The sequence below is a fragment of the Rattus norvegicus genome, chromosome 1, assembly GCF_021556685.1.
Source record: "Rattus norvegicus strain SHRSP/BbbUtx chromosome 1, alternate assembly SHRSP_T2T, whole genome shotgun sequence".
Classification (NCBI taxonomy): Eukaryota; Metazoa; Chordata; class Mammalia; order Rodentia; family Muridae; genus Rattus; species Rattus norvegicus.
This window is the reverse complement of record NC_141534.1, coordinates 86,836,373-86,856,773: the sequence shown is the minus strand read 5'-3', so window position 1 is coordinate 86,856,773 and position 20,401 is coordinate 86,836,373. Positions and strand designations below refer to the sequence as shown.

At 36.9% G+C, this 20,401-nt stretch overlaps 1 pseudogene; it reads left to right on the top strand.

Annotated features, from left to right (window-relative positions):
* Positions 1-16,647, top strand: part of Ncl-ps2 (nucleolin, pseudogene 2) — a 425,843-nt pseudogene extending 409,196 nt beyond the window's left edge.
* Positions 16,648-20,401: the final 3,754 nt, after the last annotated feature.

Here is a 20,401-nt window from a genome sequence, read left to right as displayed (position 1 = left end):
TTACATAGATTCATGAATATTCAGGAACATATTTGCATGGTTTTGGGGTAAAGTTATGGCCACAGTAATGAAGGCTAAAAGAATATTTGTCAACAAAGCAGGAAATAGATAAATAATTCAAGGTTGTGCTAACTTCCAGCCACAAATATCTTTTTATAAATAAGAGGTATAAAGAGGCCCTTTTATTCCCAGAAATGATGTTTATTATATTGCAATAGTTCTGATGTGCGATTGTGCTATGATGGAAAAATCATAATAAAAAAATCACCCATTTCTCTCCCAAATTAGATTCCAAATGTAAAATCAACTCTCTAGTGTTATGGTTGGGTGGCAAAGTTTAAAAAGAAACTAAATTTTTTCTTCTGAGATGCTATTTTCTGGTTTTCTATACATATGGAATGAGTACTGTATCTGGACAAAGTCAGTGATTTCAAAAGAATAGATAGGCATCACTTTACTATTTTATGTCACAAAGAGAAAAAGACAGAGATCAAACATAAAATAATAAGGTTGAAATGTTTTCAGATTGGCTGTCATTTTAGTGAAACCAAAAGCTCCCCAAAACATAACACGGTGAGATTGACACCATAGAACATTCTAAGGTAGATGTTTGTAATGTGTTGAATCACTCCATGAAATTTAGGACAAGGAGAATTCACTGTTGAGAATGGGTGTGTTAGCAGACCGAGTAGGAGGAACAGAAACAGAAAGTACAAAGGCAGAGGCAAGGTTTGCTTCTGTGTGTGCCATCTACATGCAACTGGAAGTGATGAGCCACCTTCTGGGCTGGGTGTTGCTAGCTGTCTACATCTGTGGATTGAATTCAGGTGAGGTGAAAGAGGAGATGAGGATTATAGTAGGAGAGTCCAGAGCAAGTGAGGATTGTGTACAGCTGGAGATCAACTCTCTCTGCTAGCTTTTCATTCAAGCAAATCAAGAGCAGGTAGCCTTGGTTCTACTGGTGTTCAATACCTCCTTTGTTGAGTGAACACTGATCAGGTGACTTTACCTATGAAGGAGCCTTGGTCTCAGTATTCAGGCTGTGTTAATACATAGAGAAGCAGCTCCCAGGCAGGGTCAAGTAATAACTGGTGACAGGTACAAGTAAGGGCTGGAATGCCATCCTTGAGAAGAAAATGTTTTTTTTCACTTGGCATTAAACTATGTTCTGCTCTGTTCTGTTACTGTGGAAGCAGTTCTCACACTCTCTTGGTAATGGTGAGTATACTTTGACAATAAGAAGAGGTGTGATTTGTTACGTGAATATTTTGAGAAGAAACCTTTGTTTAGTTGTATTTCTTTGTTTAGTCTTTCTTCAGTTGTTCCTGGTATTGTGGGAATAATGATCTTATGGTATCTTACCAAAATGGAAATTGAAGTAATGCATATTCATATCTATATAAGGATTAATGAAGCTTGCAACTGTGTGCAGTTGCTTTGCACCCTCTGTGTCCTGGTTGTGTGAGACCATAACCAGGGCCCCCTATGCACTAGATGTTGACAAATGGCACCTGAACAGCAACCCTCAAGGTAAGTCAGGATGGTCGGGTAAGGTAAGTATATTTTATTACAGGAAATGGGACAAGATGAATCTTTTTTTTCTTTTTTTCGGAGCTGGGGACCGAACCCAGGGCCTTGCGCTTGCTAGGCAAGCGCTCTACCACTGAGCTAAATCCCCAACCCAAGATAAATCTTTTATTCATCTTTCTAAGCTTAAACATCTTATAAAAGTGCAAGCAATTCATATATCTCAGTCTCATTTAGAAATGTGTTTAGAGACAGTAAGAGAATATAATCCTTGGTTCCTTGATGAGGGTTCCAGAAATTCTGATATCTGAGTCAAAGTTAAAGGTAATGTGGAAAAGGCTGTCAGGCAGGGCAAAAAGGTTCCAATTAGTTTCTGGTCTATTTGGGCTGCTATTTTTACTGTTTTCAAGGCCATGAATGAAGAAATGGTGATAATGAATATAGAATAGGAAGCTATGCCTTCAATAAAGGATTTAAATTTAGATGAGGAAGTCAAGGAACAGATAAATATGAATAAACAAGAATTATTAACCCAGAAAGTCTGACACTACCTTTGTATGATGCTTCTGAGTCTTTTAAACAATTGTCAGGGAAGATTGATCAGTTGCAGAAAGATTTTAATTCTTTAAAACTAACTGTGCCACGAACGACACAAGCAAAAGTAAAAGTTTCATCATCTGCACTACTGCCTAAAACAGTTTTTTTCTACATTATTTCCCGAGGATGACATGTTAATGATAAGAATCAGATGATGATGATGAATTACCTGCTTTTTCTTTTCCTATAATTAGGCAAGAATTGGTTCAAAGTGCGGCCCAACCGGACTAATACAAAGAATTCCTGTTGATGATATTGGTCGTTTGAAAAAGGCACTAACTTTATATGAACCATACATTAAGTTTTTTTCTCTTGGCCAGTACTTTATTAACCATTCGGCATACAAAGCATTCATTATGTAGTCCAAGGACAAGTGTTTCCATTTTCAGTTCTTTCCTAGGAGTTTAAACTTAATACCAACTACTCTTTCTTTTTTTTAGGTGTATGTATGCAGGTTTTTTTAATTTTTATTTTCTCCATCTTTATTAAATTGGGTATGTCTTCTTTACATTTCAATTGTTATTCCCTTTCCCGGTTTCCCAGCCTGCCAACATACCCCTAACCCCTCCCCCTACTCTTCTATACTGGTGTTCCCCTCCCCATCCTGCCCCCATTACCACCCTTCCCCCAACAATCACATTCACTGGGGGTTCAGTCTTGGCAGGACCAAGGGCTACCCCTTCCACTGGTGCTCTTACTAGACTATTCATTGCTACCCATGTGGTTTGAGCCAAGGAGTCCATGTTTTGTCTTTGGGTAGTGGCTTAGTCCCTGGAAGCTGTGGTTGGTTGGCATTGCTGTTCATAAGGGGTCTTGAGCCCCTTGAACCTCTTTCAGTCCTTTCTTTGATTCCTTCAACGGGGGTCCTATTCTCAGTTCAGTAGTTTGCTGCTGGCATTTGCCTATGCATTTGTTTTTTTCTGGCTCTGTCTCTCAGGAGAGATCTATATCCAGTTCCTGTCAGCCTGCACTTCTTTGCTTAATAGATCTTATCTAGTCTTGTGCCTGTATATATATGGGCCACATATGGGGCAGGCTCTGAATGGGTGTTCCTTCTGGCTCTGTTCTACACTTTCCTATTCCCTCCCAAGGGAATTCTTGTTCCCCTTTTAAAGAAGGAGTGAAGCTTTCACAATTTGGTCATCCTTCTTGAGTTTCATGTGTTCTGTGCATCTAGGGTAATTGGAGCATTTGGGCTAATATCCACTTATCAATGAGTGCATACCTTGTGTGTTTTCATGTGATTGGATTACCTCACTCAAGATGATATTTTCCAGTTTCATCCATTTGCCTATGAATTTCACAAAGTCATTGTTTTTGATAGCTGAGTAGTATTCCATTGTGTAGATGTACCACATTTTCTGTATCCATACCTCTGTTGAAGGGCATCTGGGTTCTTTCCAGCTTCTGGCTATTATAAATAAGGGTATTATGAACATAGTGGAGCATGTGACTTTGTTATATGTTTGGGCATCTTTTGGGTATATGCCCAAGAGAGGTATAGCTGGGTCTTCAGGTAGTTCAATGTCCAATTTTCTGAGCAACCTCTAGCCTGATTTCGAGAATGGTTGTGCCAGTCTACAATCCCACCAACAATGGAGTAGAGTTCCTCTTTCTCCACCTCCTCACCAGCATCTGCTGTCTCCTGAGTTTTTCATCTTAGCCATTCTGACTGGTGTTAGGTGGAATCTCAGGGTTGTTTTCATTTGCATTTCCCTTATTACTAAAGATGTTGAACATTTCTTTAGGTGTTTCTCAGCCATTTGGCATTTCTCATCTGTGAATTCCTTGTTTAGCTCTGAACCCCATTTTTCAATAGGGTTATTTGTCTCCCTGCCACCTAAGTTCTTGAGTTCTTTGTATATTTTGGATACAAGCCCTCTATCAGTTGTAGGATTAGTAAAGATATTTTCCTAATCTGTTGGTTGCCATTTTTTCCTCACAACAGTGTCTCTTGCCTTACAGAAGCTTTGTAGTTTTATGAGATCCCATTTGAAAATTCTTGATCTTAGAGCATAAGCCATTGGTGTTTTGTTCAGGAAATTTTCTCCAGTGCCCATGTGTTCCAGATGCTTCCCCACTTTTTCTTCTATTAGTTTGAGTGTATCTGGTTTGATGTGGTAGTCCTTGATCCACTTGGACTTAAGCTTTGTACAGGGTGATAAGCATGGATCGATCTGCCTTCTTCTACATGCTGACCACCAGTTGAACCAGCACCATTTGCTGAAAATGCTTTCTTTTTTCCATTGGATGGTTTTGGCTCCTTTGTCACAAATCAAGTGACCAGAGGTGTGTCGGTTCATTGCTGGATCTTTGATTCTGTTCCACTGGTCTATCTGCCTGTCTCTGTACCAATACCATGCAGTTTTTATCACTATTGCTCTGTAATGAAGCTTGAATTCAGGAATAGTGATTCCCCCGAATCACTATTATTGTTGAGGATAGTTTTAGCTATCCTGGGTTTTTTGTTATTCCAGATGAATTTGCAAATTGTTCTGTCTAACTCTCTGAAGAATTGGTTTGGTATTTTGATGGGCATTGCATTCAATCTGCAGAGCGCTTTTGGTAAAATGGCCATTTTTACTATATCATTCCTGCCAATTCATGAGCATGGGAGATCTTTCCATCTTCTGAGATTTTCTTCAATTTCTTTCTTCAGAGATTTGAATTTCTTGTCATTATGATCTCTCAGTTGCTTGGTTGAAGTCACACCGAGGTATTTTATATCATTTGGGACTATTATGAAGGGTGTCCTTTCCTAATTTCTTTCTCGGCTTGTTTCTCTTTTGTGTAGAGGAAGGCTACTGATTTATTTGAGTTAATTTCATACCCAGCCACTTTGCTGAAGGGATTTATCAGGTTTAGTAGTTCTCTGGTGGAACTTTTGGGATCACTTAAATATACTATCATATCATCTGCAAAGAGTGATACTTTGACTCCTTCCTTTACTATCTGTATCACTTTGATCTCCTTTTGTTGTCTGATTGCTCTGGCTAGAACCTTGAGAACTATATTGAATAAGTAGGGAGAGAGTGAGTAGCATTGTCTAGTCCCTGATTTTAGTGGGATTGCTTCAAATTTCTCTCCATTCAGTTTAATATTAGCTACTAATTTGCTGTATATGGCTTTTACTTTTTATGTTTAGGTATGGGCCTTGAATTCCTATTCTTTCCAGGACTTTTATCATGAAGGGGAGTTGAATATTGTCAAATGCTTTCTCAGCATATAATGAAATGATCATGTTGTTTTTATCTTTCAGTTTTTTATATAGTGGATTACATTGATGGTTTCCATATATAAAACCATCCCTGCATCCCTGGGATGAAGCCTACTATATCATGATGGATGCTAGTTTTGATGTGCTCTTGGATTCGGTTTTCAAGAATTTTTTTGAGTATTTTTGCGTCGATATTCATAAGGGAAATTGGTCTGAATTTCTCTTTCTTTGTAGGGTCTTTGCGAGGTTTAGTTATACTAGTAATTATGGCTTCATAGAAGAAATTCAGTAGCACTCCATCTGTTTCAATTTTGTGGAATAGTTTGGAAAGTATTGGTATGAGGTCCTCTATGAAGGTCTGATAGAATTCTGTACTGAACCCATCTGGACCTGGGCTCTTTTTGGTTGGGAGACCTTTAATGACTGCTTCTATTTCATTAGGAGTTATGGGTTTGTTTAAATGGTTTATCTGTTCCTGGTTTAAATTTGGTACCTGGAATCTGTCTAGGAAATTGTCCATTTCTTGCAGCTTTTGAATTTTTGTTGAATATAGGTTTTGTAGTAGGATCTGATGATATTTTGAATTTCCTCTGGCTTTGTTGTTATGTCTCCCTTTTCATTTCTGATATTGTTAATTTGGACACATTCTCTGGGTCCTCTGGTTAGTCTGGCTAAGGGTTTTTCTATCTCGTTTATTTTCCCAAAGAACCAGCTTTTGGTTCTGTTGATTCTTCGTATAGTGCTTTTTGTTTCTACTTGGTTGATTTCAGTTCTGAGTTTGATTTTTTCCTTCCTTCTACTCCTACAGGGTTTATTTGCTTCTTTTTGTTCTAGAGCTTTTAGGTGTGCTGTCAAGCTACTGCTATATGCTTTCTCCTGTTTCTTTCTGCAGGTACTCAGAGCTATGTGTTTTCCTCTTAGCACAGCTTTCATTGTGTCCCACAAGTTTGTTTATGTTGTACCTTCATTTTCATTAAATTCCAAGAAGTCTTTAATTTCGTTATTTCTTCCTTGACCAGGTTATCATTGAGTAGGACATTGTTCAACTACCATGTATATGTTGATGTTCTTTCCTTATTTTTTTTGAAGTCCAGCTTCAGCCCATGGTGGTCTGATAAGACACATGGGATTATTTCTATCTTTCTGTGTCTGTCGATGCCTGTTTTATGACCTATTATATGGTCAATTTTTGAGACAGTACCATGAGGTGTTGAGAAGAACATATATCCTTTTGTTTTAGGATAGAATATTCTATAAATATCTGTGAAGTCCATTTAGTTCAAGACTTCTCTTACTCTGTCTATGTCTCTCTTTAATTTCTGTTTCCATGATCTGTCCATTGATGAGAGTGGGGTGTTGAAATCTCCTACTATTATTGTGCGAGGTGCAATGTGTTTCTTTTATGTATGTCGGTGCCCTTATATTTGGAGCATAGATATTTAGGATTGAGAATTCATCTCGGTGGATTTTTCCTTTGATGAATATGAAGTGTCCTTCCTTATTTTTTTGGATGACTTTTGGCTAAACATCGATTTTATTCAATATTAGAATGGCTACTCCACTTGCTTCTTTAGACCATATGCTAGGAAAGTTGTTTTCCAGCCTTTCACTCTGAGGTAGTGTCTGTCTTTGTCTCTGAGGTGTGTTTCCTGTAGGCAGCAGAATGCTCAGTCCTCATTGTGTATCCACTTTTTAAATCTGTGTCTTTTTATTAGGGAATTCAGTCCATTGATTTTGAGAGATATTAATGAATACTGATTGTTGCTTCCTGTTATATTTGTATTTGGATGTGGGATTATATTTGTGTGCTTGTCTTCTCTTTGTTTTGTTGCAAAATGATCAGTTATTTGCCTTTTCTAGGGTATAGCTTGCCTCTTTGTTTTGGGCTTTACCATTTATTATCCTTTATAGGGCTGGGTTTGTAGAAAGATATTGTATAAATTTGGTTTTGTCATGGAATATCTTGGTTTCTCTATCTATGTTAATTGAGAGGTTTGCTGGATATAGTAACTTGGGCTGGCATTTGCGTTCTCTTAGGTTCTGTATGATATCTGTCCAGGATCTTCTGGCTTTCATATTCTCTGGTGAGAAGTCTGGTGTAATACTGATAGGTCTACCTTTATATTTTACTTGACCTTTTGCCCTTACTGCTTTTAATATTCTTTCTCTTTTTATGCATTTAGTGTTTTGACTATTTTGTGACAGGAAGAGTTTCTTTTCTGGTCCAATCTATTTTCAGTTCTGTATGTTTCTTGTATGTTTGTGGGCATCTCTTTCTTTAGGTTATTGAAGTTTTCTTCTATGATTTTGTTGAAGATATTTACTGGTACTTATTGTCCTTAGGTTTGATCTTCTCATTGAGTCCTGGATTTCCTGTATGTTTTGGGCCAGTAGCTTTTTCTGTTTTACATTATCTTTAACAGTTGTGTCTATAATTTCTATCGAATCTTCTGCTCCTGAGATTCTCTCTTCTATCTCTTGTATTCTGTTGGTGATGCTTGTATCTGTGGCTCCTTGTCTCTTTCTTTGGTTTTCTTTATCCAGTGGTGTCTCCCTTTGTGTCTGCACCCCCAAAGGTTTATCTCTCCCTCCCATAGGATTTGGGTGCAGGGAGCTGTTTGACCGGGTCCCTTCAGATCCAGGCAGTGTCTGAATTGCAGTGGACCTGCAGCTTGAGTGCCCCTATCTTCCTGTTCTCAGAGGCCCTATACATTTTCCTCTTGGGTCAGTGATGTGGGCAAGGGTTTGCAGTACTGGTGTTCTCTCATGCCCTGGAGTCTCAGGACTGCCCAACTGTCTGGGCTGTGAGCTGTTTCTCCCACGGGTTTGGGAGCAGGGAGTTGTGGGCCGGGATCAGCGAGGTTCCATATATATTAAGTTTTTACCTATACTAAAATTAACATTGGAGACAACAGTTATAAAAGAGGAAGCTAGAGGTCAACTCCTGAAAATGCTTCCTTTTGAAAATGCTAATGAAGACTATGAGAGTGCATTATTACTTATAAAGGAGACAGGAGATATTAATGCTTATATGAAGGCATGCAAGAATATCTTTTCTTAAAATGGAAAAATACATTTTTGGCATGCCTTGATCAAAATAGAGCTATTAAATTTTATTTTAAATACTTTTGAATATTATACAGGCATTTTAGCTCAAGATGAGTTGCCTTTAGAATGGATATATACTAAATATAAATTTAGTAAAACATTAACCACTTATGAGGAACAAATTTCTTCATTTGTTAAACAAGGCAGAGAAAGACCTGAAACACTGTGGTGCTAATGATTGTGCTGCTATTTTTTCCCATTAAGTAAAGATAAAATTGAATATTTAATGCAGATGTCTGATGTTTTTCAATTAGCCATGTGTTCCTAACTGGAAATATTGAATTTCATTTTCCCCATAGTAAATTGTAGGATTGCTTAGAAAACAAAAATTTGTGATAAATACACTAATTTCTATTGATCCATTACCATCTGTCTTTACTGTGTTTACTGATGGCTCTAGAACCAAGAGTGATTATTGGACCAAAGATAAATCTTGGGTATAAGAAACTTCTTTTGGGTCAGTACAATAAAATTGAATGTTAGCAGTAATTAATGTATTGCAGGATTTTACTCATGATGTAAATATTATAGCTGATTCAGCTTATGTTGTGGGAGCAGTACAAAATATTCCAACTGCTGTTATTTCTACATATATGCCTATATTAAATATGTTGTTTTCACATATTAAAGGACTAAAGGACAAAACTCTAGAACATTTATTACACATATTAGATCACATTCAAACTTGCCAGTACCTTTAACATTTGGCAATCATATGGTAGATCAATTAGTGGCATTTGCTACCCTAGAAGAACATAGTCATAATCATGCCAATGCAGGATATTTACATATTAAATATAAGATTCCCTATTCTCAAGCCAAACAAATTATTGCTAATTGTCTTATTTGTAAGCCTTTACATATAAGATGTATGTCTAGGACTAATCCCAGAGGAATGCAACCTAATGAATTGTGGAAAATGGATGTAACCTGTATTTTGAGTTTGGCCCCCTTTCATATACACATGTAAGCATAGATACTTTTTCAAAATTTTATGAGCTACGTCATTGCCTGGAGAATGCACTGCTCATACAGCATCTATTGGAAACTTTTGCTGTTACAGGACTACCCTCTAAAATTAAAACTGATAATGTACCAACATATATTTCTTAAAAATTTAAACAATTTTGTCAACAGTATCATATTGTATATATTACTGATATAGAATATAATTCACAAGACAAGCTTTTCTTGAAAAAGAACACCATACCCTGAAACAACAAATTACAAAATTAAAAAGGAGGAAAAGAGATGACTTTACACAGCTTCAATAGAGTTTTGCAGACTAATCACAGAGCTATATTGGCACAAGCATCATTTCTTATTAATTTTCTTAATTTACCACAAGGTGAAGTTTTATCAAGAGCAGATAGTCACTTTATTGATCTTCCCCCTGAAGTCATGGAACAGCCAGTATAGATAAAAACTGCCCAAGTTGCTGAATGACAGGGAGGGACATTACTGTATTTAGGTAGGGGATAGGGTTGTGTCTCATTTCAGGATGGGATACAATTCTGGTTATGCAAGAGATGGATCCAAGCATGGACTGATAAGATCTGAGCCTTACTCTCACAGGAATCCAATTATACCAGCTGTATTTTCTCCTGATGGAAGTCCTTCAGAGATCAAGGAGGTGTCCTCCATTACTAAGGCCATGAATTCTCTTAAGGTTGATAAACAACAATTGCAAAGGATATGTGCAGTGACAACCCCATTACCTATGTGGGGTCAGGTGAAGCATTTAACCACTGAAGGACAAAAAAATGTTGTCTTGTATGTGAAAGTCCTTTACTGCTGAGCATTTACTTTTAGCAATGTGTGCTTTACTCACAGTATCTTCTCCTGAGGCCAATGTGAGTTATTGGGCTTATACTCCTAATCTACCTTTATTTGAGCCTGCTACTTGGGGGGAAACAGATGTGGTATTATACACCACTCCAAAAATTTTATCATCTCCTTGGAATAATTTGACTAATTTGAATAAGCATGATGGAGCTTTGTATAATTTTACTCATGCTGGCTCAAAGATGCTTTTATGTTTAGGACAGAAACCGTACCTATAAATGGGCTATCAAACAAAGTTGGCTATTAGCAGGAATAAATGTTTCAGTCTCCAGGACTTGCTTGCAGCAATTGATAGCTTGGTCTATAAACCAAAATTGAAATAACATTTCATTTGTTAGCGAATCAGTATATTGTGCTCAATTTACTTATGTAGGCTTAAAATATTGCTCATTCATTTGGAACATGCCTTGGCACGTTTGGAAAAATTATTTCAAATAGATGGATAAATTGGGGTCCTTATGGTCAATTTATTACTACATGTTCAGAATAGAATGTTACCACTTGTGATTTATCTAATGTTACCAGGATGAGCATAGAGTAGAATTACACCTTAATGGATCCTTGCTGATGGAATAGGGAGGTGGTGGCATTGCTGATAATCGACTGGCCTCTGTGGAAGATTCTACTGTGTTTCAGACTCATTTGTGGAAGACTGCTGCTGCATTAAAAGAAGTTGTGCTTGCTAATGGAAGCTTTTCTGGGACTGCTCAATCTGACTCTCAGTATAATTTTACCACATTTAAGAAAGAAAGGGTTACTACTTGTATTTCTATGCCATACTTGTTTTTAATAGGCAGATTTAATTTTACTAATGGATTTGCTTGTATTAACTGTCATTTGTATTCATGTATTAATTCATCTATTCAGTTTGATATGAATCAAGATTCTATTATGATTATTCACCAAAATTATATGTATGGATGCCTGTTAATTTTGGACGTCATTGGTCTCAAGATTCTCTTAATCATGTGGTTATTGAATTTTTAATAATATGCTGAAGAGAAGTAAAAGAATTTTTGGAGTCATTGAGCTACTATTTTAAGTCTTATTTCTGTTGATACTTTGGCAGCAGTTTCCAGCATAGGATTAAAAACATCTATTTAGACAAAACATTTTGCTGAAGTCTAGCATAAAGATTCACATGAGTTATGGATAGAGCAAGCTAAAAGTGATAGTAAACTTCAACATCAAGTAAACATTTTAAAACAAACAGTATAATGGGTCATAAGATGTTATCTATTGAAAAATACGTGGATTTAAGATGTGATTAAAATTCTACTACTTTTTGTGTTACTGAATATATGTATAATTATACAGAACATGATTGGAAGTTAATTCAAGCCTATTTAGAAGATAATGATAGTGCTACCAAAGTAATTAATGCCTTGAAATATGATGTTCGAATGTCTTTTTCAAACAGCTAGAAGATAATAGACCTGAGGAAAGAGCTAAATTATTTACTGATCAACTGACTGCATTGGATCCCAAATATTGGCCTCAAAGTTTTTTCCATAGCTTGGGAGGAGCTAGTTCTGCCATAATATTATATGTATTATGTAATATGTTGCTTTATTTTTGCATGTTTAAACCCCTTCAAGGACATTTAGCTATGTTTTAGAAAGTATTACTTTTAAAACAAAAGAAAAAGAAGGAATTGTTAAGACAAAGAGTTGCAGCTCCCAGGCAGGGTCAAGTAATGACTGGTGACAGGTACAAGTAAGGGCTGGAATGCCGCCCTTGAGAAGAAAATATTTTTTTTCACTTGGCATTAAACTAAGTTCTGCTCTGTTCTGTTACTGTGGAAACAGTTCTCACACTCTCTTGGTAATGGTGAGTATACTTTGACAATAAGAAGAGGTGTGATTTGTTACGTGAATATTTTGAGAAGAAACCTTTGTTTAGTTGTATTTCTTTGTTTAGTCTTTCTTCAGTTGTTCCTGGTATTGTGGAAATAGTGATCTTATGGTATCTTGCCAAAATGGAAATTGAAATAATGCATATTCATATCTATATAAGGATTAATGAAGCTTGCAAATGTGTGCAGTTGCTTCTGCCTTTGCTCTCCACACCCTGTGTCCTGATTGTGTGCGACCGTACCTAGAGACCCCAACGCACTAGACATTGACAATACTGTAACAAAAATTTTAATGAAAGATGGGGAATATAATTAATTGATTTGGAAATTTCTGAAAGGTCTGGTGTTAACAAAGCAATGTCTAAAATAGTTTAGGGACTCAGTCTTTTCGTTAAGATAATTTATTAATGTCCTTTTAGCTGGCTGTTCACTGACAGTCTTTGTAAGTTTCGAATGCACATGGCATTCTGAAGTGCTCTTACATTGTCTGGTTGTACCAGTCTGAGTAAGTTCTCTGAGATTATTATTCTGTTCATATAAAGTAGAAAAATAGCCTGGCTATATTGACTCTTTTGGTTATTTATATTATTAGCGTGCAAAATAATATTTTTTGTTAGCATCATGGTTTCTCTAATGTGAATTTGTATGAGTTATAAATTATAAGGCATTTAAATAGCATGATTAATATTTATGTATAAGTATTATGAAGTATAACGTTTGTTACATAATGTGACAATTGTCTATCACTCTCAACATAACTCATAAAAGTTAGCATTATGAGTACATCACTGTGTATTTTTCATGCCTCCTTGGTTTTTGTCAATATTCTTCCATCATTGGCCTCCTGTGTGCTTCTGTTCTCTTTTGTAAACCTCCTTACTCTTCACAATAGATGATTTCATGTCAGGTATAATCTGGGTGGGGATTAATTATGTTTCTCAACTTAAGATGATCTACTGTCACACGGAAGACAAGACTATTGTAGATGATTCTGTGATGAATTATATAGTTTACATTATTCTCTAGGCACACTTGGGAAAAGTTATCTTGATTAGATTAAGTATAACAGACGGATATACCCTTAATGTACATGACACCAATGACGGGACTTGGCTTATGGACTGAAAACATAAGAAAGGGTAGCTAAGAACAAATATTTATCTTTCTGTGTCACAATTCTAGGTCCAGTGTGACCAACATAATATATACATATGAGAAATTTTTCATTATTTGTTTTTGGAATATGAGATTGTTTAATCCATTTGACTACAAGTGTAATGATTTATGAACCACAACTGCACATAAAGACTATAAACAAACTCATTTAGAAAAGATCAGTTAATCACAATTTTCCAGAAGACATCTGTTGAACTTTTATTTGGTATCAGCCTGGGTCTGAAGTTCTAGAGACAATTACAATCCTGATTTATGAGAAAATCCTCCTAACTTTTGACTTCACTTTTCCCCCATGCCCTAGGTTCCTTACATATGGCTAACATTTGCTATGACACCATTAATCCAACTGCAATATTCTCCTAATTCCCAATAAATAAACTTGTCTCTCAGAGAATATTTACTCAGTTGAAAGCTGTTGGACAACAATAAGTGGGTAGAATATGAATTGTTCTTAATATTGTCGCTGAATCTATCCTAATATATAGGGAAGACATTTGGAAAAGAACTCTCATCTGGCTTTTAATACCTTGGCATGACATTTTCAGGGTAGATATTCAACACTAATTTGATATGAAATTATGGAATGTTTTTATGTATTCCATAATTATTCAGGATATGCAGTGTTTGGGAGATGGCTTACATTTTTCACATTCATTTCAACTTTCAGAATTGTTCTTTCATTTTCATTCTCCAAAAGCATAAGGCAATTAACTTAGCATCTTAATTATTAGCCTCAACCCCTTATAAAGTGCCCTTCATCATGGAGCAATACATTGTGAGAAGAAACAGATATGCTGCTGCTTCTACTGTGGCTGTTAACAGGATAAAGAATATTTGTGGAGGTAGTGGGGAACTTGGAGAGATATTTTGGAAATCTGGGAAAGTAAAAGCAGATGATTAAAAAAGGTTCTAGAGTATGAATTGTAGAAATGAGTTTGTTTCACTGTTAATGGAACTCCACTGAGGAAATCACTGTCTTTTAGAGATTTGCTGATATTTTCTTCATAAGTAGGAAAGACAGAGATTGACACCAGCTGCACATGAATGGAAATGAGGTCATAGAGAGATATTCTGGGAGTCACAAAGCAAAGCAAGAGATTTATTTTTCCATGTAAAGAAAAGATATGTTGTAGTTAATGTCTGTTAATGTGATGCTATTGGGGTCCTTTTGTACCCAACACAAATCAAATACCAAGTCATTGTAGCAAAGAGCAGTTAATTTTAATCAAGCCATTATCAATCTATCTAGGATGCTGAAGTTCAACCATAAGCCAGAATGCTATACTATCTCAAAATCAATAATTATCTGTGCCAAATTATAGTTACATATTCCACCAATCAGTATTCAGACCCTGAACTTTCCTGAGAACATTTCTTTGTGGTACTGATTGTTTTCCCATTGGTTGGTTTGCTTGACTGTGGCTGAGTAACATGCCCATGATTTGGGTTTCAACTTGCCAACCAGAATGTTTCTCATCCAGGGAGTTCTTGGGAACATAAAACTTGTTTGCCTCCTATTCAAAAAATAGTTTTATTAAAAGTGGATTCAGTTTGCTTCCTTCTAACATTGATAAAACACTGACACTGACCTGCTGAGAAAGAAATTGAGCGAAATGCCCTTCACAATAGTCACAAATAATCTTAGATATTGTGGTGTAACCATGACTAAGAATGGTAAGGATACCAAGAAGGAAGACATTGATGAGGATTAAGATGAAGTGGATGAAGATGACAGCGCTGAGGATGAAGATGTTGAGGAAGCAGATGATTTTGAGCCACCGGTAATAAAAGGAGTGAAGCCAGCAAAAGCAGCTCCTGCTACCTCTGTCTCAGAGGATGAAGATGAGGAAGATGATGATGACAATGAAGAAGATGATGATGAAAAAAAGGAGGAGGATGACTCCAATGAAGAAATTATGGAGATCACGCCAGCTAAAATAAGATAGCTCCTGCAAAAGTAGTTTCTGTGAATGCGAAGAGTGTTGCTGAGGAGGATGATGACAAGGAAGAGGATTAAGATGAAGAAGAAGATGATGATGGAGAGGAGGAATATGAGGAAGTTGAGGAGGGGGATGAAGAGGAGGAAAAACCTGATAAATTAGCACCTGCGAAATGGAAGAAGGATAGACCAGACAGACACCCTGAAGCCAAAAAACAAAATGTAAAAGGCTCAGAACCAACTACACCTTTCAATCTGTTCATTGGAAACCTTAATCTAAACAAGTCTGTTGCTGAATTAAAATTTGCCATATGTGAACTTTTTACTAAAAATGTCCTTGTTCTTGTGGATATCAGAAATGGTACAAATAGGAAATTCGATTATGTGAACTTTGAGTCCGTTGAAGACCTAGAAAAGGCTTTGGATCTCACCGGTTTAAAAGTGTTTGGCAATGACATTAAACTAGAAAAACCAAAAGGAAGAGATAGTAAGAAAGTTAAAGCTGCAAGAACACTTTTGGCCAAAAACCTCTCTTTCAACATCACCGAGGACGAACTAAAAGAAGTGTGCGAGGATGCCATGGAGAACAGATTACTCAGCCAGGATGGGCAAAGTAAAAGAATTGTGTGCATTGAATTTAAGGCTGAGGCAAATGTAGAGAAATCTTGGAAGAAAATCGGGGGGCAGAAATTGAAGGATGACCTGTTTCACTCTACTACACTGGAGAGAAAGGACAAAGGCAAGAAAGAACTGCAAAGAATAGCACTTCGAGTGGTGAATCAGAGACTTTTATTTTAAGTAATTTCCTATAGTGTAATAGAAGAAACTCTTCAGGAAGTATTTGAGAAAGCAATTTTTATTAAAGTGCCCAGAACTCACATGGCATATCTAAAATTTATAGAATTTGCTTCATTTGAAGATGCTAAAGGAGCCTGAAATTCTTGTAATTAAATGAAAATTCAGGGCAGAGCAATCAGGCTGGAGTTGCAAGGACCCAGGGGATATCCTAATTCAAGAATTCAGCAATCCAAAACTCTGTCAAAGATCTGTTTGAGGATACCACTGAAGAGATCTTAAAAAGAATCATTTGAGGGCTATGTTCACACAAGAATAGTCACTAATTTGGAAACTACTTTTTCTAAATTGCTCGGTTTTCTAGATTTTAATAGTGAAGAAGATGTCAAAGCTGTCAAGGAGGCTATGGAAGATGGAGAAATTGATGGAAAGAAAGTTACCTTGGACTGGGCCAAACCTACGGTAGGAGGTAGCTTTGTTGGTCAAGGTCGAGGCAGAGGTGGACTTGGAGGCAGAAGAGGCTGCTGAGGTGGCAGAGGAGAAGGTGGAGACTTCAATCCACAAGGAAAGAAAACAAAGTTTGAATAGTTCCTTCCATCTCATTTTTCCCTCTTTCTTTAAAGAAAGGACTCTGGGTTTTTTACTCTGTTATGTCCAAAGACAGAGCCTTCTAAGTATATTCCAAGATAGGAGAGATCCAAAACCCTTGTGGCCAGAAAAATATTCCAACACAAATGTTTTGCAAGCTTTTAAATAAATTAACATCTTCATTTGAGAAAAAAACAGAGCCTACCTCATATGGGTATACAGCATGCATATATATATATATATATATATATATATATATATATATATATATCCCAAAACTGGACAAGATTGATAAAGCTAATAAATGCATGCTGACAAGAGCCTGATATACCTGTGTCCTGACAGACACAGGCAGAGTATGTCATATACAGAGGTGAATGCTAGCAGCAAACCTTTGAACTGAGAATGAGATCCTTATTGGAGTAATTAGAGAAAGGATTGGAAGAACTGTAGGGGCTTGCAATCCCATAAGAACAAGAAAGCCAACCAATCAGAGTTCTCAGGGACTAAACCACTACCCAAAGTCTATACATGGACTGACCTATGGCTCCAGTGGCATATATAGCTGAGGATGGCCTTGTTAGGCAGGAATGGAAGGAGAAGCCCTTGGTCCTGTCAAGGCTGGACCCCCAGGTGTAGGGGAATGTCGTGGGGACAGGAAGGGGAAGGGAATGGGGATGGGAACACCCTTATAGAAGAAGGGGATGGGGATGAGGTAAGGGCTTATGTCCAGAAAACAAGGAAAGGAAATAATATTTGAAATGTAAATTTAAAAACTAACAAAAAAAGTAAAAAAACTGGGATAGCTAAAATAATTTTTTATGATAGAAGAACTTCTGGAGGTATCATCATATCTGTTCTCAACCTTTATTACAGAGAAATAATTATAAAAACCACAGGATATTCACATAAAAAGAGGCAGATCAATGAAATTTAAGTGAGGAACCAGAAATAAGCCCACACACCTGTGGACTCTGGATGTTTGACAAAGAAAGCCCAAACGATGCAATGGAAAAAAAAGAGAATATCTCCAATAAATGCCACTGTTCTAATTGTAAGTCTTCTTATTAAAAAATGAAAATAGATCCACATTTCTCACCCTACACAATACACTAGTCAAAGTGGATCAAATGCCTCAATATCAAACTCAATATACTAAACCTAATAGAAGAGAATGCTAGATTACTGGTGAATCCATGAGGTGTTTGGAAGTGGACCAAACTGCTTCTGCTGACCATTGAACTGAACTGCTGATTTCCAGACAATACAGATGGGAGTTGATCTAAAGAACTTTTCTAAACAGGTCCACGCCACTCCCCAATCCTTGTATAGTATCCTTTCTTCAATCCCTGGTGTTTGGTGAGCTACAAGAGATATTAAAGCATTTAAAAACTACAATTAAAATTCGTATTTGAAAAAATTAAAATCACAACACTAACTGTGAGTTGGGAAGAACCAGGTGAAAGTGAATATAGAAGAGAAAAGCAGAGAGAGGGGGAGTGTTTGACAATGTCAGGAAGGTAGGGCAACCAAATGCAACCCATGAGAGCCAAGATGCCATGTTAACCAAAGAAGAACGACTGGAAAGAATTAACAGAGCTGGGTTCAGCCTCACTCTTAAAATTGATGGCCTATTCATGCATATACCTTGTTCATGCATCCATTCACATCATCACAGACTAAGACTCGTGAATTTATGGGGTGGCGAATTGTGAAAGGTAGCCTGATTCTTGTTTGAGACAGGTCGAATCCCAGGAAACCCTAATAAGAATGGTAGGCACATTCCCAGTCTCCCAGATTAGGGTCTCACTAGCAGCAGCCATAACAAACCTCAATAGTGAGGTTTGAGACAGACCAAGTCAGGTACCACAATGCCCCAAGCCCCTCCTCCACAGGTGAGGATGTGACCATAGGTAACATAGACTTAAAACAGATCAGTTGTAGAGACAGGACCATGACACTGAATATGTAGATGAGCTGGCCCAAACAAAAAACTGCATTTAATTCCTGCCCAGAATTAAGGGTGTGCAAAGAATCACTCCATCATCTGAGAGCTTCTGCCTTAAATGCTGTAACACTGCCACTTGGGAAAGAGATCGTCTCTCCCCAAAATCACCAGCAGTAGCTACCCTGCCCCCTTGCTGTCTAGACCATCTCCTGCTCAATAAGCATGACCTGAAACAGAGGCAGAACCTCACCTGCCCCAGTTCTCTTCCTTTCATTTGGACCTGAGAAGCTAGCTGGACCAGAAATCTTCTTGGCAAAATTCCAGCATGGAGGCCCACATTCAGTAACAACAAAACAACAGAAAGCCCACAAATGCATAGAAATTGAAAAACATTCTACTCAAATGATAACTTGGTCAAGGAAGAAATAAATAAACACATTTTACAATTTAATGTAAAAGAAGGTACATGCCCAAAATTATGGGACACAATGATAGCAGGGCTAAGAGGAAAACTCATAGCTCTGAGTGTCTCCAAAAAGAAAGTGGATAGAGCATACATTAGTAGCCTGACAGCATACCTAAAACCTTTAGAACAAAAGGAAACAAATACACATGGAGGACTAATCAGAAGGAAATAATCAAACTCAGGACTGAAATCAACCAAATAGAAACAAAAAGAACTAAACAAAGAACCAACAGAATCAGGAGCTGGTTCTTTGAGAAAGTCAACAAGATAAACAACCCCTTAGCCAAACTAAACAGAAGGCACAGATAATGTATCCAAATTATGAAAATCAGAAAAAAGGAGACATAACAAGAGAATCCAAGGAAAACCAAAAAAATCATCAGATCATACTACAAAAACATATATTCAAAAAAGCTGGAAAATGTGGAGGAAAAGGACAATTTTCTGGACATATACCAGGTACCAAAGTTAAATCAGGAACAGACAAACCATCTAAACAACCACATAACTCCTAAAGAAATAGAAGCAGGTATTAAAAGTCTCCCAACCAAAAAGAGTCCAAGACCAGATGGGTTTAGTGCAGAATTCTATCAGACCTTCATAGAAGACTTAATACCAATACTGTCCAAATTATTTCAAAAAATATTACCATAAGGAACACTATACAATTCCTTCCATGCAGACACATTTACTGTTATATCTAAAGCACACAAAGACCCAACAAAGAAACAGAACTTCAGATCATTTTCCCTTATGAATATTGACACAAAAATACTCCATAAAATCCTTGAAATTGGAATCCAAGAACACATCAAAAGGTCATTAAACCTGATCAAGTAGACTCATCCCAGGGATTCAGTGATGGCTAAATATACGGAATTTCATCAAAGTACTCCACTATGTAAATAAACTCAAAGTAAAAGAACCACATGATCATCTTATTAAATTCTGAGAAAGTATTTGACACAATTCAACACCCCTTCATATTAATAGAGTTGAAAGTATCAGGATTTCAAGGTCCATACCTAAACATAGTAAAAAACAATATATAAGAAAAGCAATAGCCAACCTCGAAGTGAATGGAGAGAAACTTGAAGCAATCCCAGTAAAAATCATGGACTACCCAAGGCTGACCACTCTCTCCCTATTTATTCAATATAGTAACTGAAGTCATAGCCAGAGCAATCAGACAATAAACGGAGGTCAAAGGGATACAAATTGGAAAGAAAGCATTCAAAATATCACTATTTGCAGGTGATATGTATGATAGTATAGTTAAGTGTCCGCAAAAGTTCCACCAGAAAACTACTAAACCTGATAAACAACTTCAGCCAAGTGCC